The 23,931-nt window shown below is 40.1% G+C and overlaps 1 protein-coding gene and 1 long non-coding RNA gene across 5 annotated transcripts in view; one reads left to right on the plus strand and one right to left on the minus strand.

Annotated features, from left to right (window-relative positions):
* JAK2 (Janus kinase 2) overlaps positions 1–23,609 on the minus strand; it is a 119,774-nt gene extending 96,165 nt beyond the window's left edge. For 3 of the 4 annotated variants that reach the window (XM_055578156.1, XM_055578159.1, XM_055578158.1), the window contains exons 1-2: positions 23,472–23,609; positions 23,029–23,108 (exon numbers count right to left, since the gene is read on the minus strand). The gene's annotated coding sequence lies outside the window, so the exon portion shown is untranslated. Of the gene's footprint in view, positions 1–23,028; positions 23,109–23,413 lie in introns of all 4 variants that reach the window. The other variant, XM_055578157.1, reaches the window with a different exon arrangement.
* On the plus strand, positions 1,509–12,908 carry LOC129650040 (uncharacterized). The gene is made up of 3 exons (XR_008713547.1): positions 1,509–1,631; positions 3,574–3,686; positions 12,835–12,908. It is a non-coding gene; the product is annotated as an uncharacterized LOC129650040 (long non-coding RNA).
* Positions 23,610–23,931: the final 322 nt, after the last annotated feature.

Raw genomic sequence — 23,931 nt, forward strand, 5'->3', positions numbered from 1 at the left:
ATTTAAAACAATGGTTCTCACCCTGGCTGCAAGTTACAGTAACAGGGAATTCTATAAATACCAGTGCCTGAGACCAAAGAATAGAATGATATGGTCTGATAGAAACTTTACAATAATTATTAGTCATGATCAAAGAAACAAAGGCAAGATTAACATTCATGAAAAGAACAAACAGCTATAAAAGAAAATAATTTCAGCAGAATATGTCAGACAATGATTACTCAGAAACAGATGAAGAGAGTAGTAAACTGGAAGGTAATACTAAGACATTCAAACAGAAAGCTGCCGGGGTCCAGCCCCGGTGGATCCAGGGAATTCGAAGCGGGGACGGCGTCCGTGAAAATCAGGAAACAACTGTTTAATTAAACGTTTATTAAGGATATAAAGAGTGGTGAAATAAGGATAGCTCAGCGAAGAAATTCAGTGAAGAAAAGAGGCTGAATAAAATTCCAAAGCAGGGAATTTACGTCACCTACGAAGGCCGCAGGCGTCATCCCGTTCTCCCAAAGGAGAGGAGACACTAAGGCCTTCCCGGTCAGATCTTAGAAGCCCAGACAAAATTAGTAGGCTTGACGAGCTTCCCTGCCTCAGAGGAAAAGTTCAGCTAGAAGGTGAAAGAGAATGACATTGACATGGGGAGACCAAATTTCGGTGAACAAAAAAAGGGCATACTTTATTTTCCAAAGTAGTTTTATATCTTAAGTTGTGCATAGAGGATAATGGGGGAAGGGGTAGAGTCATGCAAAGACAGCAGTTCCTGATCCTTATCGAAGCCAGGCTTTCAAAATTATCATATGCAAAAGTTTAGGTGATTTACATCATCTTCTGGCCAGGAGGCCTGTTAACATTTTAAGAAACTTATTTTTCTCTAAAGGTGATTATTCTAAAGTCAGACGCCAGCCTCCAAAAAGCACTGGATAAATTGCATTCCTATAGGGCAAAGGTGAGGTGGGCTCAATCAAGAAAAGAATTAACTCAAGGGTCCAAGGTTACAAACATTGAGGCTACTACTTACATTTCTATACACCCATTATATCAATCAATACACCGCCAAGGACACAGTAGGTAAGGGATATGGAGACTTAGCAGCAAACATTGGCCCAACAAGTGAAAAACCCTTCACCAATACAATTTCTAATCAATCTTTTAACTACTCAAAGGAATCTGTGTTTAGACAGTTTAGAACATCTCCTGCCTCTTACAGTTGGGAGGCTCTGAACAATCACATGTGGCCGGAAAAAACCTATTCAGGCAGGCTAGAGGACTTCCAAAGGAGTTTATAGGTTGAAACACTGTCACACCCAGGAATTATTAACTGGAGCTGTAAGCTAACTCTTTTTTCAGAGAGAGGTAGTGGGGGACAGCCCCCTGTAAAGTCAGAGGTGTAGGTGAAAGCACAAAGCAGAAAGTAGGCAGACTCTGGTTTTGGGGTATATGCTCGAGAATTTCCAGGGAGACTCCTGAGGCTCGATCCCGCCTTTGCGTATGCCAAGCCTCCTTCCTCAAGACCTTTGCCAGGGGCGGAGCTCGCTCCCCGCAGAAAGCAGCATGATAAAGACAAAAAATACTGAAAAGACAGTTAAGAGGCCTGGAAAACAATCAAGAAAACTATTTTTCAAGAGTGAAAAAAGGTATTCTCAGACTTTTCAAAGCTATATGAGGATAAACCATACATATATTCTGACTAAAAGAACTGTTAAAAGATACATTTTAATAAGAGAATTCTGACAGAAAGTACTTAAGATACAGCAGTAAGCACCAAAATTGATAAATTATTGGTAAATGGTAATAGATACTGCCAGGTGTTTTTAAGCGGGGGGGGGGGAACCCTCAAGAAATATGTGAATCTGAAACATTAGTAAGCATAAGAAAAGAGGGCTATTTGATTTCTCCTTACCTATAACAGGATTGGGGGCAAAATATGCCACCTCAAAATATGCCATTCTGACCCACCTATGTTTCTTGAAAGTGTGAAATAAATCTCCCATGTGAAGGTATAGTCCCTATACTGGGAGGCTAGACGGAATCCTTATCACCAGAAACAGGGAATTCAAGGTTGAGAAAGCTATATAAACTTAGTTACTTCATTAATCTGCTACCCCAAGCCCAAAGCACTTTGTTGTATCAAAACTTCACAAATGTTTCCTTTTTTAAACGGGTATATCAACAGCCTGATTTGGTCACTTCTTAGGTCTTATATCTGTGGGACTTCCGTATGTATGAAATGAAATTTGTTTTTCTTCTGTTAATCTGTCTTGAGTCAATTTGATTATTAGGCCAGCCAAAAGAACCAAGTGACAAAGAGGGTAAATTTAACTTCCTCAACAGTTTTGGTATAATCAGCAGGATCTTCTTTGCTGGAAAACTGCCTGTTCCCAGGACTGCTGCTGCTGAGAAATCCTAGAACCTCTGACAAGAGCTGGCAGCAGGGAAGGACTCTTACTGTCAGCCTTCTGGATCTTCGTCTATAGGGGTCCAGTGAAAGCAAAAGTGATGACAGCCCTTTTTCTCTTTCTAAATTTACACTAACAGAAGAAACTATTTGTGTAACAAGTTTCTTTGGCGTAGCAACTATTGTAAATTTAATTTGAGCACTCCTGGTTTTTATTGTTCCTTTTCCTCCCAGAGATGGGCACCATTTTTTTTTTTTTTTTTTTTTTTTTGGCTCTGTTGCATCATTTGTACTAAGGAGGAAAATCCACAGGGTAGAACACAGGCATAAATAAGCCCCATAAGCATGCTGTTTGAACCAGCTTTCACAGACTAGTGAGTTCAGTTCTCATCAGACGAGAATGAGGACTTTCATTTCACCTTGTTCTACATCCTGAGAGCTTGGCTTTGTGTCCAACGAAACTATTCTCTCTGATCACTACCATCTAAAAAGTACACTTGTCAGGGTATACTCAGTGACCAGTCAAATAGACTGGGGTGCTGAGACATGAAGTCACAAGCAGCAATCTGTCCAGCAGTGTAAGCCCTCAGGGTAACTGGTCACAAGGGGTCCCAGTCCATAGGGGACTCTGTCATCTCAACCTCTGTTGTTTTATTAGTGCTGGGACAGTCCCATTCCAGTAACACCAGCCTACTGTCACAGATTAGCAGATCTGTAATCAGAGGTGTCTTATATTCTTGGGAAAATCAGAAACACAGTTTTCAGCACACAATTCTTACCACCTATGCAACAAAGGACTTTCCTTTCTTAGACTATCTTTGTGATATCTTTTTGGATACTTTGAGAGCTCATTCTTTGTACTCTCTTTGAGAACACCTCTTGCATCCATAGTTAAGTCATAAAAATGCTGACTTATGGTTTAAGTCACTATTAAGAAGATCCTACTCCTCAACGCTCAGACAGTGGATCCTTCAAACTGGAAAACCTAATTTTCTCATCTTAAACAACTGTATTTGGTACATATGGGAAGACCAAAGTTAAAAGTGGATATGAAGAAATATAATGATTACCCTTAGGTATTCCTTTAACAAGATAGCAGAAATTAAACTCAGAACAAAATTAAAAATCAAATCTGACATAAACCCCCTTTTTCCTCCCTCTTACACACCTCTTGTCCCCAGCTCTCTATCCCTGACCCACCAGAAGATCATCTGGATGTAGCGGGCCCTGCACTGAACACTACCCCTCATAGAGATGGCCAGAACCTGTCCTAGGACCTCCTGCAAATAATCAGGTAATGACTCAGCTACAGGCCAATATTCAAGGCATGACAGGAATGAAATTAGAGGCTTTCTCCCCTACAGTGAATTGGACTGAGGTCATATCATGCCCTATAAATAGTAATTGCCCTAAAGTTCTGGTAACAGACAAATGTACTCCAAAACTGCCAAGAGAAAACCTGCATTCTTTCTCTGTCCCTTAAAGATGTAAACTTTACTGTATCTTTGAATGTAAACATCCCAGAAGGTGTATAAAAAAATGCCCAGGCTCACCTGAGACTAAAGATAGAAAGAGACTTTTTTAAAAATATAAACTGCTAAAAGCGTTCTCGTGCCCAAACTGTAGAACACAGCCTTCTTAAGATCACTTGTCAAAGACAAACACCAATCTTTAAAGTATTCTTCATAAACATTAACAAAAAGCTTTAAAGGTATGTATCTTTAACTTTTTCCACAAAAGACACAATTATGTATAAATCAGTGAGTTTTGTATTGTACTTGATTCATGGCCAAAGTTCTGGAATAGAGCTCCAAGATCTCTGTGTCTGTCTGCATATTTTATCTATGTATGTTTATTACAGATTTATTTTTCCACCTCCAGATGGTATTGCTAAAATTAATTGGTAAAGAGCTCTATGCAGTTGACTTGGAGAAAAGTAAGCATTTATGTAAACCAAGCATATGTGTGCATGCTAAGTCATTTCGGTCATGTCCGACTCTGTGCAACTCCATGGACAGCAGTCTACCAGGCTCCTCTGACCATGGGACTCTCCAGGCAAGAATACTAGAGTGGGCTGCCATGCCCTCCTTCAGGGGATCTTCCCAACCCAGGGATCAAACCCGTGCCTGTTACATCTAACCTGCACGGGCAGGCGGCTGCTTGACCACTACTGTCACCCGAGAAGCCTCAAACCAAGGATAGTCTCATACACATAGAAGATAATCCAAATGTTTTTCATGTTTATATGATCTGGGATAATCTCTGATAATAAAAGCTTGCTTAAGTTTATTGCTTTAATAAAAACAAGCATGTCTTCAAAACTCAAGAAAAATACCTTAAGTTGATCGTTAATTATTTCATGTCTAATGCAAGTATAATTATCACAAACAAATGTTTTAAATAAATTTAAATAAGACAATAGTTTATACCAACGTAAACTAAATAATGGATATATATTGAATATCTAAATCATTTCCAGACAGGATGGTATACTGAGATACCGATTGCTAAAAACAGTCTGTTTAGTTTTGACTTTGTAATTTTTTCAGAGACAAAGGATACTTGGGCCTATTAATAAATATGTTTTAGGCCACAATGAAAAAAATTATTATAAGAAAGAATATACTTCAAAAATTTTTGAAATTTATAACTTTGCTAATCTAAACTACAACAGAATTTAATATCATATATTAACACAATGTTTGTTAATAAATGATAGTTGACAATTGCCAGCTTCCTAGTTTTCACTGGAAAGTAAAGATCACAAACAGTTTAAAAGGCTGGAAGAAGAGCTAAGACAAGAGTGAACCAGAGAGAAAATGTCAGAACACAGAGTAATAAGTATAAACTAACTCTACACAAATGTGTACATTGGCGCTGAAAGAATGTAGGTGCCCTCTCTGAAAAGTGAGAAGCAGTGAAGCACCCATGAGCACTATCTCCTAACTGTGGAAGGATTTGCTGTAACTTCTATAATTTTAATGTAACTTTTCCAAACTGTAGTCATGGAATATTGGTGAGTTATGACTAACATTGGAGAAGGCAATGGCACCTCACTCCAGTACTCTCGCCTGGAAAATCCCATGGATGGAGGAGCCTGGTGGGCTGCAGTCCATGGGATTGCTAATAGTCGGACATGACTGAGCGACTTCACTTTCACTTTTCACTTTCATGCATTGGAGAAGGAAATGGCAACCCACTCCAGTGTTCTTGCCTGGAGAATCCCAGGGACGGGGGAGCCTGGTAGGCTGCCGTCTATGGGGTCGCACAGAGTCAGACACGACTGAAGCGACTTAGCAGCAGCAGCATGACTAACATTTATTTGAAAAGTACACAGGTTATTTATAGTTTACATAGATAAATGGATAATATAAACCTACAGCTTTATACACTGTAGATAGGTAAATAAACATTTATTATCTATATATAAATAGAAAAAACTAGTTTCACAAGGTATAAAATAGAGTACATGCAAGATTTCTACTTAAAATAGGAAATGTGTTTCAGTTTATTAAATTTTTACTATAGTTACTTACATAGTTTTGTATGTGTAGCTGTGTTGGGCCATAACATACAGTATCTTTCTTACTGTGGAATGACCCAATGTGTCTGAAAAGCCACTGCTCTTATATCACAGTAAACTGAACAAAAGGTGTATGCAGCCAGCTAAAAAATGAGTTGAATAAAAACACTGAAATTCTTCTAGCTAAAAAAGACATTTGTTGTTGCTAAGTCACATTGGACTCTTTGCAACCTCATGAACTAAAGCATGCCAGGCCCCAGAGTTTGCTTAGATTCTATACAGAGTCTGTGATGCTATCTAACCATCTCATCCTCTGTCATCCCCTTCTTCAACTGCCTTCAATCTTTCCTAGCATCAGGGTCTTTTCAATAAGTCCTCTTTTCGCATTAGGTGGCCAAAGTATTGGAGCTTCAGCATCAGTCATTCCAATGATTATTCATGGCTGATTTCCTTTATGATTGACTGATCTCCTTGTTGTCCAAGGGACTCTCTAGAACTCTTCTCCAGCAATTTGAAAGCATCAATTCTTTGGAGCTCAGCCTTCTTTATGGTCCAACTCTCACATACGTACATGACTACTGGAAAAACCAAAACTTCAACTATACAAGCCTTTGTCAGAAAAATAATGTCTCTGCTTTTTAATAAGTTTGTCATAGCTTCCCTTCCAAAGAGTGACTTTAAATTTCATGGCTGCAGTCACCATCTGCAGTGATTTTGGAATCTAAGAAAATAAAATCTGTCACTTTTTGCCCTTCTATTTGCTGTGAACTTATGGGACTGGATGCCATGATCTTAGTTTTTTGAATGTTGAGTTTTAAGCCAGCTTTTTCACTCTCCTCTTTCACCCTCATCAAGAGGCTCTTTAGTTCCTCTTCACTTTCTGCCATTAAAGTGGAATTATCTGCATATCTGTGATTGTTGATATCTCTCCCAGCAATATTAATTCCAGCTTGTGACACATCCAGCCTGACATTTCACATAACGTACTCTGCATAGAAGTATAAGGTGACAATATACAGCCCTGTCATACTCCTTTTCCAATTTTGAACCTATCAGTTGTTCCATGTCCAGTTCTAAATGTTGCTTTTGACCCACAGATAGATTTCTCAGGAGACAGGTACAGGGGTCTTGTATTTCCATCTCTTTAAGAATTTTTCAGAGTTTGTTGTGATCCACACAGTCAAAGGCTTAAGTGTAGTCAATGGAGCAAAGTAGTTGTTTTTCTGGATTTCCCTGGCTTTCTCCATGATCCAACGAATGTTGACATTTGATCACTTGTTTCTCTGTCTTTTCTAAACCCAGCTTGTACACCTGGAAGTTCTCAATTCACATACTGCTGAAGCCTAGCTTGAAGGATTTTGAGCATAACCTTACTAGCATGTAAAATGAGCATATCTGTACAGTCGTGTGAACATTCTTTGGCATTGCCTTTCACTGGGACTGGAAGGAAACTGACCTTTTCCAGTCCTGTGGCCACTGCTGAGTTTTCCAAATCTGCTGACACTTTAACAGCACCAGCTTTTAGGATTTTAAATAGCTCAGCTGGAATTCCATCACCTCCACTAGCTTTGTTTGCAGTAATGCTACCTAAGGCCCACTTGACCTCACACTCCAGGATATCTGGCTCTAAGTGAGTGGCCACACCATAGTGGTTATCCAGGCCATAATGATCTTTTTGTACAGCTCTTCTACGTATTCTTGCCATGTCTTCTTAATCTCTTCTGCTTCATTAGGTCCTTACCGTTTCTGTCCTTTACCATGACCAACCTTGCATGAAATAGTCCTATGATAGCTCCAATTTTCTTGAAGAGATCTCTAGTCTGTCCCATTCTATTGTTATCCTCTACTTTTTTGCATTGTTCACTTAAGAAGGCTTTCTTATCTCTCCTTGCTGTTCTCTGGAACTCTACATCCAGTTGGGTGTATCTTTCCCTTTCACCTGTGCCTTTCAGATTACCTCAGGTTATCTGTAAGGCCTCCTCAGACAACCACTTTGCCTTCTTGCATTTCTTTTTCTTCGGGATGGTTTTGGTCACTGCCTCCTGTACAATGTTACAAACCTTGTCTGTAAGGTACTCTGTCTACCAGGTCTAATCCCTTGAATCTGTTCATCACCTCTACTGTATAATTATAAGGGATTTGACTTAGGTCATACCTGAATGGCCTAGTGGTTTTCCCTACTTTCTTCAATTTTAAGCCTGAATTTTACAGTAAGGAGCTCATGATCTGACCCATAGTCAGCTCCAGGTCTTGCTTTTGCTGAATGTATAGTGGTTCTTCATCTTCAGTTAGAAAGAATATAATCAATCGGATTTCAGTACTGACCATTTGGTAAAGTCCATATGTAGTCTTCTCTTGTGTTGTTGGAAGAGGGCATTTGCTATGACCAGTGCATTCTCTTGGCAAAACTCTGTTAGCCTTTGCCCTGCTTCATTATGTACCCCTAGGCCAAACTTGCCTGTTACTCCAGGTATCTCTTGACTTTTGCATTCCAGTCCCCTATGACGAAAAGGACATCTTTTTTGGTGTTAGTTCTAGAAGGTGTTGTAGGTCTTCACAAAACTGTTCAACTTCAGCTTTTCTGGCATTGATGGTCAGAACACAAACTTGGATTACTGTGATGTTGAATGGTTTGTCTTGGAAATGAACCAAGATCATTCTGTCATTTTTGAGACTGCATCCAAATATGGCATTTTGGACTCCTTTGTTCACTATAAGGGATACTCCATTTCTTCTAAGGAATTCTTGCCCATAGTAGTAGATATAATGGCTAGCTGAATTAAATTCACCCATCCCCATCCATTTTAGTTCACTGATTCCTAAGAGGTTGATGTTCACTCTTGCCATCTCCTGCTTGATCACATCTAATTTACCTTGATTCATGGACCTAACCTTCCAGGTCCTATGTAATATTGTTCTTTAGAGCATCTCACTTTACTCTCACCACCAGACACATCCACAACTGAGTGTCATTTCTGCTTTGGCCTGGTCACTTCGTTTTTTTTGTCAGTTCAGTTCAGTCACTCAGTTGTGTCCGACTCTTTGCAACCCCATGAATTGCAGCACACCAGGCCTCCCTGTCCATCACCAACTCCCGGAGTTCACTCAGACTCATATCCATCGAGTCAGTGATGCCATCCAGCCATCTCATCCTCTGTGGTCCCCTTCTCCTCCTGCCCCCAAACCCTCCCAGCATCAGAGTCTTTTCCAATGAGTCAACTCTTCACATGAGGTGGCCAAAGTATTGGAGTTTCAGCTTCAGCATCAGTCCTTCCAATGAACACCCAGGGCTGATCTCCTTCAGAATGAACTGGTTGGATCTCCTTGCAGTCCAAGGGACTCTCAAGAGTCTTCTCCAACACCACAGTCCAAAAGCATCAATTCTTCGGCACTCAGCTATCTTCACAGTCCAACTCTCACATCCATACATGACCACTGAAAAAACCACAGCCTTGAATAGATGGACCTTTGTTGGCAAAGTAATGTCTCTGCTTTTGAATATGTTATCTAGGTTGGTCATAACTTTCCTTCCAAGGAGTAAGTATCTTTTAATTTCATGGCTTCAATCACCATCTGCAGTGATTTTGGAGCCCAGAAAAATAATGTCTGACACTGCTTCCACTGTTTCCCCATCTACTTCCCATGAAGTGATGGGACTGGATGCCATGGTTCTTAGTTTTCTGAATGTTGAGCTTTAAGCCAATCTTTTCACTCTCCTCTTTCACTTTCATTTTTTTTTTTTTGTAGCTATCGTAATTGTCCTCCACTCTTCTCCAGTAGCATATTGGACACCTTCCGACCTGGGAGGCTCATCTTCCGGTGTCGGGTCTTCTTTTGCCTTTCACACTGTTCACGAGGTTCTCACAGCAAGAATACTGGAGTGGTTTGCTGTTCCCTCCTCCAGTGGGAGGAGGCACATGTTTTGTCAGAACTCTTCACTATGACCTGCCCACCTTGGGCAGCTCTGCATGGCATGGCTCATAGCTTCACTGAGCTAAGCAAACCCCTTTGCCAGGACAAGGCTGTGATCCATGAAGGTGCAAAGACTATTACATTAAGTGTGTAATTAACTAAAGAAATCTCAGCTAAATTTGGAGTAGGGACAGCCTGTAGAGAGAGCTCTCAGGTGCTACCATGCATCATCCATTGCTCCAAGCAGGAAAAGACATGCCTACATTTCTGACAGAAAGGTGCCTCTACTTTACTAACCAGCAGGAAGAAGAAAACTTCTCTCTGCTCCATGACAGCTCAGCCAATCAGACTACAGATGCCCACCAATGAGAATCCGCCATAGTCTGAATTCCCAGCTTCTGCCAATAGACTCTTTGGTTAACAGAGTCCCTCCAAAAAGTTCCCCTTTTACCTTATAAAAGTAAGTTCCCCTTCTTTGTTATCTAAATTTGCCCATGGTTCCCCATAGCTTGCATTTCAAAAACTGCAATTCCTTTGGCTCTTACAAAATAAACCAACTTTGCTGGTAAAATAAATGGCAATTGTATAATTAAAGCTGACATTTTTGGTGTCAGAAGTGGGACCCAAAGCAGGTGAACCCTGAGACAATGAATCCTGGAATCAAGCAAGGTTCCAACACCAAGCCCCTTGTGCTCATCACTTCCATGAGCTACTGCCATTTTTTTTTTTTTTTTAATTGGAGGCTAACTGCTTTACAATACTGTGGTGGTTTTTGTCATACATTGACATGAATCAGCCACTGGTATACATGTGTCCCCCTGTCCCAAACCCCCCATCCCACCTCCCTCCCCATCCGATCCCTCTGGGTTGTCCCAGTGCATCAGCTTTGAGAGCCCTGTTTCACGCATCGAAGTTTGGTAAGTAAGTGTCCTCTCAGGTTCCAAGCTCTGCTCTTTTTGCATTTTGAGCTTTCTGACTTAACTCAGTATCTGGAAAGGCTTGGTCCTTTCAGGTTTGAGGCTCTGACTTTGGAGAGTACTCAGTTGTTTTCTACAGTGTGCAGTAGTGCAGGGTTTTGGAGGGGGGCAGATTCTGGTCGTCTAAATGCTCTAAGCAGAGCCCGCCTTTCAGGACTCTGGACAGTTTAATGTTTAAAAACCATGGACCCCAGCATGTGCACTTTTAACTAAGTGACCTGAACAAACTACAAGTAATCAGAATTACAATGAGCTGTATGGGGAATTTTCAATCTCCCCAAACTTGTTTTGCTTAAGATTAAAGTGGAGGACTACAATTCTATAATTAAACAAAACAAATTCAAATGTACACAAAACTCTAAAATTTCCATTTTGTAAGATAACATTTCTAAATTGGATGAAACAACAACAACAACAACAAAAGAAAAGAACAAAATGGCTTCTGAAGCTTCCTGCACCTCACCCTCCCACAACTTCTTTGTCTCAGGAGCCATCGTGTGTATCTTCCCTGATCACCCATTTGTCTCAGACTGCATCCCAGCAGCCATTTTGTGCTCAGGCCCCACCTCCATGACTCTTCCTCTGCAAAAACCTACCCCTTTAAAATTGGACCCTCTGAAGATTCAAATGCTATAATCCTAATTACTGTTTCGAAGTTAACTTGAGCAGATAAATATTTAGAAGAAAAGTGTTAAATAACAGCTGCCCTAGATTTCTGGTAGCAGACATACACTCCAAACCTCTAGGAGAAAACTTGCTTTCTGTTTCCTTTTGTTAGGTAAGTGACCCTTCCTGTTCAAAGGGGAAACATTTGTTTTAAATACGTCCACCTAAAGAGAGGATTCCAAACCTCTTGTGAGACAATAAAAAGCATTTTTTGATTGGCATGCAGAAGCTTCTAAAAAATAAACTGACTCCAAAAACAGCTCTAAAAAGACCCTTACAGGACACAAATACATTCTGAATCTATTATTCTTCTGGGTTTGTATCAGCATATGGCTAAAATTTTAAATCAAACAGTTCCTGTTTGCATCTATCTGAGTGCTCATGTGTGTATATAGGTGTTGTAGACATGTGGGTTTTGTTTTCTTTTCTACCTTCAGATGGTATTGCTAAAATTTGTTTGTAAAAGAGTTTTATTTAATTTGCTTAAAAACAAATAACCACTTACATTAATTAAAGAAATATCATAGAACATAACCCAAAATGCTTTTCAAGTTCACATGATCTATTCAACAGGATTAAATTTTGGTAGATGAAAGCTAGTTTAAGGTCATTGGTTACATTAAAATAGGTTATGTCTTTGGAGTTATAATGGTATAAACAATAGCATGTGTGTGTGCTTAGTCATGTCCAGCTCTTAGCGACCTCATGGACTATAGCTTGCCAAGCTTCTCTGTCCATGGAATTTTCCAGGCAAGAATACTGGAGTGGGTTGTCATTTTCTTCTCCAGAGGATCTTCCAAATCCAGGAATCAAGCCTGTGTCTCTTGCATCTCCTTCACTTAGAAGGTGGATTCCTTACCAACTGCACTACTCGGGAAACTCCCTTCATGTCAATAATGGAACCATACAATTTTCAGTTTACCTGGGTAGATGCATGGCAGGGCCTGAGAGTTCCCCATACAGGCCTGTCCCAATTTTAGCTGAGGTTTCTATTTTATTTCACATTTTCCCCTTTTAATCAAAATTTTTCCTTAAAAGCATCACTGATCAAGAGTAAGGATCTCCACATGTAGTGGCACGTTTAGTCTAAAGTCTCAGGCTAAATTTTATAAACAGAAGGGGTTTTAATGCTTTAAAACCAAAGTAATTTGGTTGAGAGAGGGGAACTGCTATATACTTACATTATCCAAAACTTGCAAGTGTTTGCTAGAGAAAAAGATCCTCTGTGAAATTGACGTTGTCATTTAGTCGCTAAGTAATGTCTGATTCTTTTGGGAACTCATGGATGGTAGCCTGCCAGGCTTCTCTGTCCATGGGATTTCCCAGGCAAGAATACTTAAGTGGATTGCCATTCTCTTCTCCAGGAGATCTTCCAGGACCAGGGATCAAACCCACATCTCCTGCATTGGCAGGTGGGTTCTCTACCACTGAGTCACCAGGGAAGCCCATGAAGTTGATACATTAAACCAAGATGGTACACAAAAAGTCACTGACTATTTACTGATGTTTCTTTACTTGTGCATTTATAGACTCTTTATTTGAAATACATTTATAAATGCTGTACTAGTATAAAATAACCCTTTCTCTGGATTAATGAAGAGGAACAGTATCTTAACAGTATCTTAACAGTAACAAGAATCCCACCATATAAAAATGTGTATGTCCCACAGATGGCCAGTAGGCACATGGAAAGATGCTCAACATCACTAATTATTACAGAAATGCAAATCAAAACTACAATGAGGTACCACCTCACACCAGTCAGAATGGCCATCATTAACAAGTCTGCTGCTGCTGCTGCTAAGTCACAAATAACAAATGCTGGAGAGGAGCTGGAGAAAAGGGAATCCTCCTACACTGCTGGTGGGAAAGTAAGCTGGCACAGCCATGATGAAAAACAGTGTGACAGTTCCTCAGAAAACTAAAAACAGTATTATCATATAACCCAGCAATTCCACTCCTGGCATTATACCTGGACAAAACTATAATTCAAAAAAATAAATGCAGAGGCCTCTGTGGTGGTCCAGTGGTCACAAGTCTGCCTAGCAAAGCAGGGGACCCTGCTTCAATTCCTAGTCCAGGAGGATCCCAAATGCTGTGGAGCAACTAAGCCTATGTGCCACAATTACCAAGCCCTCTCTCTAGGGCCCACAAGCCACAACTCCTGAAGCTTGAGCACTTCACAGTCCATGCTCCACAACGAGAGAAGCCACTGCAATGAGAAGCTTGCGCACCACAACTAGAGAGTAGCCACTGCTCGCTGCAACTAGAGAAAGCCTGCACACCGCAACAAAGACCCAGAACAGTCAAAAATAACTAAATAATTAAAACATGATTAAATGTTCCATATTTATTTTTAAAAAGTACATGCACCCCTGTATTCATAGCAGCACTGTTCACAACAGCCAAAACATGGAAACCTAAATGTCCATCAAAAGATGAATGGATAAAGAAGATGCAGTACATATATTCAATGGAATACTACTTAGCCATAAAAAAGAACTAAATAATGCCATTTGCACTAACACGGATAAAACGAGATTATCGTGCTAAGTGAAATAAGCCAGAAAGAGAAAGACAAATATCAATAGCATATGGTATCACATGTTGAATCTAAAATATGGCTCAAGTGAACCAACTACCAAACAGACTAACAGATATACAGAACAGATGTGTGGTTGCCAACAGGGAGGAGTGAAGAGAGAGTGATGGACTAAGAGTTTGGGGATGGTAGATGTAAAATATTACATTTAGAATGGATAAAAAACAAAGTCCCAATGTATAGCACAGGGAATTATACTGAATACAGTGTGATAAACCATAATGGAAAAGAACATATAAAACAACTCTAGCCAAAATAGTACTGGTATACACTAGACAGATCAGTGAACCAAAAGAGCACCCAGAAATAAATCTAAGTATATAGTGTAATCTGATGACAATTTTACGCAACAGAAAAGGATATTTAGTTTTTAATAAAAAGCACTGGCATAACTGACAGTACAACTGGAGAAAATATGCTATAACTATATTGCTGTTGTTTAGTCACTAAGTTGTGTCCAACTCTTTGTGACCCTGTGACAATAACCTGCCAGGCTTCTCTGTCCATGGGATTTCCCTGTTCACTGGAACTAGAGAAAGTCCATGCATAGCAATGGAAATCCAGTGCAACCAAAAATAAATAAATAATAAATTATATATGAATTAAATTTTTAATGCAAAAAACAAAATAAAAATACTGGAAGAATCTTTGAGAAAACTTTTACCTGGAATGGAAAAACTTTCTTACACAAAATGGAAAACTCAAAATCCATTTTACAAAAGTCACACAAATTGAGTGTCTTAGTCCCTGTTTTCCTTGACTAATAAAGTAGTTTTCTTATTCTCACTTCAATTTCAATGCCTTAGGCAGGACAGGCAGTTCCCCATAATCTCCACTTCTCCCTACTATATTCCATAACAAGCCCCTTTATACTCATTAATGACACTTTAGTCATTTAAGTTTTCTACCTCCACAATAAAGAAAAAGATCCATTATATTAAATTTTTGATTTCTCTAGAGAAAGGGGACCATAAACAAAATCAAAAGACAAACGGACTGAGGGAAATATTTGCAATTCATTTATCAAAGAATATCTCTAATACACAAAGAGCTCCATAAACTGATAAAAGATAAACAATCCACAAGAAAAACGACAAATATATTACAACTTTCCACCTAAAATATATTTTTCGAGCACATATGGAACATTTCTAAAAACTGACCACAATGAAGCATGCTTGAAAACAAAAATTTTTTTTTAAAAAAAGGAAACTCTTAAAAGGCATAACAAAATCTAAAAATTACTTTAAAGTTACTGTAACTGTTCCTAAGAAACAATCTCTGCAATGAGTATATGCCTTTATTTCACTTCCACGTTATACTTCTCTTTACATCTGGATCCTTAGTATACTCAGTCAAGAGAATACCATGATATTAAAGATGATGTCCACTGACTTATCCTTAATAATATACGCAGTGGTTTAGTCGCTCAGTCGTGTCCAGCTCTTTGTGACCCCATGGACTGTAGCCTGCCAGGCTCCTCTGTCCATGGGATTTTCCAGGCAAGAATACTGGAGTGGGTTGCCATTTTCTTCTCCAGGAATATATGCAGAGCACAGCATAAAATGGACACTGACAAAATATCTACCAGGTGACACACACTTACTGTCACCTAATCTATGACAAAGGCGGCAAGAATACACAATGGAGAAAAGACAGTTTCCTCAATAAGTGGTCTGGGAAAACTGGACAGCTACATGTAAAATGATGAAATTAGAACACATCATAATACCATATACAAAAATAAACTCCAGGACTTCCCTGGTGATCCAGTGGTTAAGAATCCGCCTTTCTGTGTAAGGGACACCGGTTCGATCCCTCGTTTGGGAAAATTCCACATGCAGTGGGGAAGCTAAGCCTGTGCATCACAGCTACTGAGCCCATGCTCCAAGCCCATAAGCCACAACTACTGAGCCCACATTCCACAATTACTGAAGCCTATGTGCAGTAGAGCCCATGCTCTGCAACAAGAGAAGCCACTGCAATGAGATGCCCGTACACTGCAGCTGGAGAGTAGCCCACTCAAGGAAACTAGAGAAAGCCTGCATAAAGCAACAAAGACCCAGCACAGTCAAAAATAACTAAGTGAATTTTTTTAAGACTCCATAGAGCTAACAGTCACTAGCCAACCAATATATCTAAACTCCCAATAGCTTTCTCATAGATAACACCTTTGATGTATGAATCACTATAATAATGGTTGCTTAAGTTGTTTTCAGGAACGCAGAGCTAGATCTTGACCAGCTCAAACCAGCTGAGACCACCAATCTTATTCAACTAGACCTACCTGAGTATCCAATGGATCACCTTTTGATGTCAGAAGGCCAAAAACTCCACCCTCAGATCATGCTAATGCCACCAATTTCTGAACATGCACCCCATGAAGAAGCATGTAGTTCAGTTCCTTGGAGAACTTCAATCACTATACCTTTTTCCTGCATCCAATCACCCTTCCCCATGCCTCAGACCACCCTGCTCCTTTATCCCTTAAATATCTCAAAACCTTCACCTTTAGGGAGACAAATTTGAGATTTGTTCTCTAGTTTTCTCACTTAGCTGTGCCCTGTGAGTAAACATTTTCTCTGCTGCACGCTTACCATCTCAGCATGTGTCTCGCTGCACATCAGGCAAATGAACCCAGTTCAGTAACATGATTAACAGAGTCTATTCCTCACCCTACCTTCGCCATGTTCACTGAAACACTCACTTTTAAACCCTGACTCGTCATGTAAGAAAGCCAAGTATCCTGAGACCCCGATGTTTTAAGGACGTCCAAGCCACATGTATTGATACGTGCTCCAGTGAAGAGCCTGAGATGAGATCTCAAGTCAAACAGCCAGTGTCAGCTTCCAGTCATGTGAGTGATGATATCTCCAGATGATTCTAGTCCTCTGCCTTCACATTGCCCCCGCCAGCAGCTCTTCCCAACTGATGTCCTAGACACTGAAGAGTAGAAACAAACCATCCCTGATGTGCCTGATCTTAAGTACTGACTCAAAACATCTGAGTCTAATAAACCAGCTATTTTATTTCACTAAGTTTTCAGATGGGTTTGTCATAGCAATAGCAACAAAAATACATACTAATGGAAATGATCCAGTAGATGAAAAAATGGAGAATGCAAGAAAAAGAGAAAGAAGCACAATGGTAAAGTCCTTGAAGGTAAAAGGGGATGGGTTCTTCTACCCAAATAGAAACCTTAGATGGAACACTGAATAGCATATACATTGTAAAGGGGGGGAAAGGGCAGAGTATAGACACAGATACAGAACTGGTGGAGAGGGTCTATTGATGGTAGGTTGTGTTATTTAGAAAATAGAGGTAAGTACCAGAAGACACTCTTTTAAGATTTGTAAGTGGTTTCCTGACAAACATGAATAAGAGATGGGGGGAGAAGCGGGTAGAGGCAAAAGGCTGCTGTTTTTCTGTTACAAACATTTAAGCCATTTATCTCTTAAATTTTTTAAAAACTCCCTCATTGACTCACAGATTATGTGATTTGCTCAAAGTCACACACCATATTAACAGCACTCAGTCTTTGATCCCGATTTCCAAAACAGTATACTTTCTCACATTATACTACCTTTTATATTATAAAAATATTACCTAATGGAATTATATTTCATAATCAGAATTTATTAAACTAAAATAATTTCGTAATCAATAATGAATGCCCTATTCTCGAGGACTGATATCACAAAGAAGGCAGAAAAATGTTCTTGGGAAGATAAAAATATGCATTCAAGCAAAACAAATAGCCCGTGGACTATCTCTACCTCAGTCACCTCCAGAGTAGCTACATCATACAGGTTTCAAAAACAGATAACACTTTTACCCTTTCCAATTCTCCTAATATGAATACTCCTAAAATTTGCTACCTTCAGTATTCCAAGTTATCTATAAGAATTTCTCTTTCCTTTTAGCAATTAATACCCTTATCATTTTATCCAGATCTTACCAATACAACTGCACCAACAGTCATTTGTCTACCCTGACAGACCACTAAATGCCTTAACGCTAACCACTTAATGTCCACTCATTCAAATAACACAAATGCAGGGCTAATGCCCATAAGAAATATGGGCACCTATGTAGTACAATATGAGAGGACACAGATAAATGACAAACACTCTTTCAAAAACTACCTTCTGGTCTTTATTATGTCTAAAATTCTCATCATTAGTCCCAGGGATGGACAGCTTTGAAAAAAAGTCTCCGTCAATCAACCAAAAATCAAATCCAAAGGTTGTTATACTAGACAGAACAAAATAGTAGCAGTGGTTAATTATGTATGGGAAAACCATAAGCAATTTTCTTCTTTCTTCTGCTTTTCTAGGTTTTATATTAGGACAAACACCAGTAAACATTTATAAGACCTTTTTCAATTCTGATTCTTCTCACTTTTTGGCAGTGATCAACCATGATCAACTTGATAACCACTCACACCTTCTTAACCTTCCCACTCACTTGCCTCTCATATTACCTGCCCTGTACTTGTCACCTTTGCCAATTCCTCTTCTTTCACTCACTCTCCAATTATGTGCAACTCCCAAGGCTCAATCTCAGATCCCCTGCTTTTCTCTCTAAGCACAACAATTTCAGCCTTAAATTTCTTTACTAAGTTCTATTCACATTGTCCCACAGTCTGGTGATATGTTTGTACTTGCTTATCTCACTGTCACCTCAAACTCAACAAATCCAAACTACAAGCCCAGATGTCTGTACCCCTTCAACTAGCTAATATTTCATACCTATTTCTGTCAGTACAGTCATTAATTAAACCCTTGTTCTTTTTTTTGTCACCAACTAAATAAGTAACTTTGGCCATATTTTTAAACCTCTCTAGGTTTCCTAATGCACATGTTCTCATATAGCTTAAGAGTTTCGACACTCTAATTTCTTGTCACTGTGGATCAAAACTTCAGTCATCTCTAATTACTCCTCTCCTTCCCCCCACTACATCTTCCTTTCTTATCCAGTCCAGAACAAAGTCTTGTGTGACATCTCTCCAGGCTTATTTTTACTAAATTCAAATCCTCATTTCCTCAGGCCTAGGTGATTTTCCTAGGTCTATGACTTCTCTTTCCATCTCATACTCTACCCAGCTCTGGTGCCCCTGTGATTTTCTTAAAATACTTTTTTTAAGCAAGTTCTTTCTCATTGTGAAACCTTTAAAGCTTGTCTATTACCTATGAATCAAAGTATATTCTTCTAACCCTGCACTTAAAGACATCCATCCATCTAATCCCAAACATTTTCACCTGATTTCTTTCTACTCTCCGACAGAAACCTTCATTTCAGTCAACTTGTTATGTACTGTTCTCTGATCCTGTCCTGCTTATTTTGCCTTTAAACTTCCTATACAAGTTCCTTCCTCTTTTGTAAAATCAAGTTCTGCCCAGTTTTGATCTACCTCTTCTCTGGATCTTTGTCTGCTCACTTCAACTTTATATGATATCAGAGATATATAACTTTTATTATTTTCCTATCTCCCCTATTACATTATAAGTCCTCAAGGAAAAGAATCTGCTTTACATTTTTCTGCACCTCTTGTGGATATATAGCAAAGTAACTTTACGTTGTAGATATGAATAAATATTTGTCTGGTAATGGCCTAAAATTCCTTTTTAATACACAGCATTTCTTGAATGTTCTGCATGTACTCAGCATTGTGGGTTTGTATGTGTGTGAGTTTAATCTAAATTCTGTTTCTCAATGCATACACAATCAACTTGAAAAGATGTGGCTAACAGAGAAATAATTATCAAACAACCAAAATATGATATATAATTAAACTATGTGATGATATGCTAAGACTAAAAGAACTATAGAACTGTAAGAGAGGAAAAAAGCAATAGTTAGTGAGAAACAATTTCACGAATGAAGTGGAACTTTCAACTTAGCAGCAGTGGTAATAAACTGTTGTAATAATAATAGCTTATTATATTCAGAGCATTGTATAATTATGACAATAGTTTATTGCTAAAGGAGTTTACTTTATGTCTGGGAGTCCTTAATGTGCCAGGCCCTATTCCTGAGGGTTTTTCATGTATCAACTCTCTTAATTCTCACTACAAGCTTACAGAAAAAGTACAATTCTCAGTTTTCAGATGAGGAGACTGAGGCTCTGCTCAGTTATTCCATACCTAGTGACTCGTGCAGTAGGGTGTAGAACTGGACTTACTGGAAGAAGGATGGAAAACGTGTGAAAGTTAAAAAACAGAATAAGCTTAGCTGTTTTTAGGAAGTATGAGACACAGCTTGCAATACTAGAGCAGAGGATGCTTGCCGAAGGTCCTTAGACAAAACTGAATTAACAGGGCAGAGACTGATGACAGAATATTTTGAAAGCCAGGAAAAAGAAGTTCAACTTAATAGGTGGAATGTGGGAGGCCACTGAGGATTTGGGAGCAAGAGAGTGCCACAAAAAGGAGTATCAGAGTGGTATTTATAGAAGGAAGAGATGCTGGATTCAAAGGGGTTGATATGAGTTCCAATATTCTAGGCTGAGGATGAGTCCTGGGATTTAGGTACTAAATGTGGGAGAAGCAAAGGTATGGATGACAAAAGAAATATGAATAGGACATGATGAATGGATTAGTACGTGAGATAAACGAAAGAGGCAGTTTAAAGATTATGTCTAATTTAAAGCCTGTATGGCCAGCAGAGAGCAGGAAATTACAAAGGGGTATAAGATGATTTTCATTTGGGGCAAAGTTTAAGGAGATGGTCAAAAATACTAATAGAAAACCAGTACTGGAGAAACTAGAAAGTAATCAGAATGACAAGCAATAGGATCAGTGTGAAATAAAGGAACTAGATAGTAGCTATAAAGATATTAAATAGGAGAGTAAACATACAAAGCCGTGATCAGCTGGTACTAACTTTGTATCAATAATTGTATCAATAACTTCGGTGGGAAAGGGAATCAATTAGTGACCAACATTTAAAAATGCAGTTTTTCCATTAAATTTTTTTTTTTTATCAGAAAGCCAACCAAAAACTAAGGCAAAGGCTTCCAAACTTTCTCCATTTAGGGAATCCTTAGACTCAGTAATTTTTTCATAGCACCCCCAGACCAAAAGAAATACTTAAGTGGGGGTGGTTTCAAACCACGTAAGTGTTAATGTCCTTATAATTTAGTGTTTGTTGGACACTGTACAAATTCTCAAACTTGGAATCAAACTTGACAACATCACATTCCAGTATTCTGTTTCATACAGTAGTTGTTTTTTATCAGAGCAACCTTTAAAAGTACAGCTTTGCGAAAACATGACATTGTAGAAAGGAATGTGTCAATCTAATGTTGAAACTGTGAACTACCTCAAATTATCAGTTCAAGCCTGAGTTCAATGGCACCCTGGGGCACCCCAGCACACAGTTTGAGAAACTGGGAGCAAAGGGAAGGGGCGTAAAAAGAAAAGAAAGAACGGGAAAAAAAAAAAAGGGGAGCGGAGCAAAAGAAAATTCTTATTAACGCGGTTGACCACAAGAGGGCAGCACAACAGTAGGTAGGGGCGACACAAATGCAGGGGGCAGTGGGGGTGAGGAGAGATGATAAGGGTCAAACCTCCCCATAAAAAGGCTCTAAGACCCCTTAACCAGTTCAAGATATAAAAGTCCTTTTTCTCTTTAGACTAAAAAGGAAGAAACACTGGTCACTGGCAGATCACCTTATGCAGTCATCCTGCCCTTCTCTAACATCCTTTCTTTGCCTACCCAGTCAAGAGAATAGCCATGACTTTCACAGTAATCAAGCAATGTACTACTTTGCATGCATAATTTTATTCAAACTCCACAACAATCTTATAAGAAAGTGAGGCTCAAAGAGATTTTAAATAACACTATTAAAAGGCAGGAACACCAGAATTCAAACCCAGATCTGACCCCAAAGTCAAGGTCCTTCCCTATTTGGTCTAAAAAGCATCCCATCTTTCAGCAACAGCCAGTTGAAGTAGAGAAGAAAAGCATGTTCCCCTCCTATACCTGAGACACCTGTCTCAAATCACTAGGAAAAACCAGCAAATGAAGCAAACTCTTCTTTAATGGGTTCCTAAAACATGCTAAATACTCCAAACGTAGGACACTCAGAGAAAGAAACAAGCATTGTATGCTTATCTAGTCAGCAAGTACTGTAGTTTTCCTGTACAGGTAAATACATTAAGGCAAATGCTGGACACATCCAGTTTGTAGATATGTTACATATTAAAAGATATGCGCACACAGGAGCAAGGGATTCTCATACCCAAAGTGGTAAAGGGGGAAGGGAAAGGGAGGAAAAAGGTTGATTATTCATCTTAATATCCGTTGGGTGTTATATCAGAATACCTGCAGTAGCCCAACAAACGTATTATGAAACCAAAACCAATCGTCATCACTTATTCCCACTTGCAGTTTCCTCCTCCACATTTCTCCTCCCCTCTATGACATACTCAGCTGCCTCTATCCTTTCATTCAGAGAAAAGAGAGTTCCTCCGGACAGATTAATAACCACCGGAAAGCAAAATGGGTAAATTCAACCGACAAAGTAAACTTAAGCAGATAAAACTGTCCAGGAAGCATTCTATGCGGTAGCAGAAACCCCAGCAAGGGCAGCTAACGTGTCCTCTCAATAAGTATCTCTTATTACTTGAAAATGTTCCTCCCTCAAAGATTAAGAATCTTTGGTTGCTTGAGGAGAAAGGGTATTGGATGACGTTTTCTCTGCAAAGAAAAACAATGTACGGTCAGCAGAGAAACAAATAACGACTGTTTCTTAAAGAATAACAATAAAGCCCAAAATCACCCTCCCAGGGCAACATTCAAAGTTCAGCACTGCCATTTTTAAAGAAGTAAGCAACAATGAGCCCTGCCTGTCGACACACGCTTCCAACCTTCCTACGCACGGACTCACACCTCAAGACACCCTCGTCTTTACTGCAGAGAAAAAGGACTGCAGTCAGGATCGCTTACCCACCTTCGGGGAAAGGGGATGGAAGGGCCTCTTCTGCAGAAGAGAAACAGATCACATCTTGTTGCCTTGCCTGCTTCCGAAACCTAAAAGAAAAAAAAAAAGCGGCAGTTACTACTGCAGAAATCCAGGGGAAATAGATGCTCTTTTCTAGGCTGTTCAGATGTCTAGAAAATTTTAAAGAGAGATAAGTAAAGGGGAGGAGGAGTATCAGGCACATAAGGATGCAAATATCAACAGCAAGACACTCCGTCCGAGGTTTCCTTCTAAAAAGGAGGATTTTCTTGCCGAGTTTACTGACACTAGCGGGGGGAAGGGGAGATCGGGGTGGAAAGGACGAGAGAGACAACTGGTGCCCTCCACCTGGAGCCCAGGCAGCAATAACACTCACCCGCCGCACGGATGTGGTGACGAGGACGCGCCCCCAAACCCGAGGGGACTGCTCTTACCGGTGCCTCCGGCTGGCCACAGTCTGCGAAGCCCCTGGAGCAGGCAAAGGTCCGAGTGTCCGCCAGGCTGAGACCTCGGGGGCCCTCCCGTGCGGGTTCGGCTCTCACTCACATCCCTCGGCGGCGAAGATCTGGCCTTTCCCTGCGCTGCAACAGAAGCCCTCCGCCCCGACGCTCTGCCACCAAGTCCGGACCCAGGGGCCGAGGGCCCGAGGCGGCGGCGCGCACTGTGGAGCGAGCAGGACGCGGGCCCAGCCTGTCAGCGCTCAGGAAGGCCGTTAGCGTCGGCCGTTGCGGCCCGCTCCTGCTTCTCTTCCTCTCTCCTTCCTGCAACCCACACCACTCCCACTTTGGGGAACCGGGAAGCCCGTCACAGTCGTCGTCTCCACCCTCTCCGGAGTCACACCGTCTTCTCAGCGCCGCAGGCGACACTGGCTGGGACGTCCTATTTACGTCCGAC

This window comes from Bubalus kerabau, chromosome 4 (genome assembly GCF_029407905.1).
Source record: "Bubalus kerabau isolate K-KA32 ecotype Philippines breed swamp buffalo chromosome 4, PCC_UOA_SB_1v2, whole genome shotgun sequence".
In the NCBI taxonomy this organism is placed as follows: domain Eukaryota; kingdom Metazoa; phylum Chordata; class Mammalia; order Artiodactyla; family Bovidae; genus Bubalus; species Bubalus kerabau.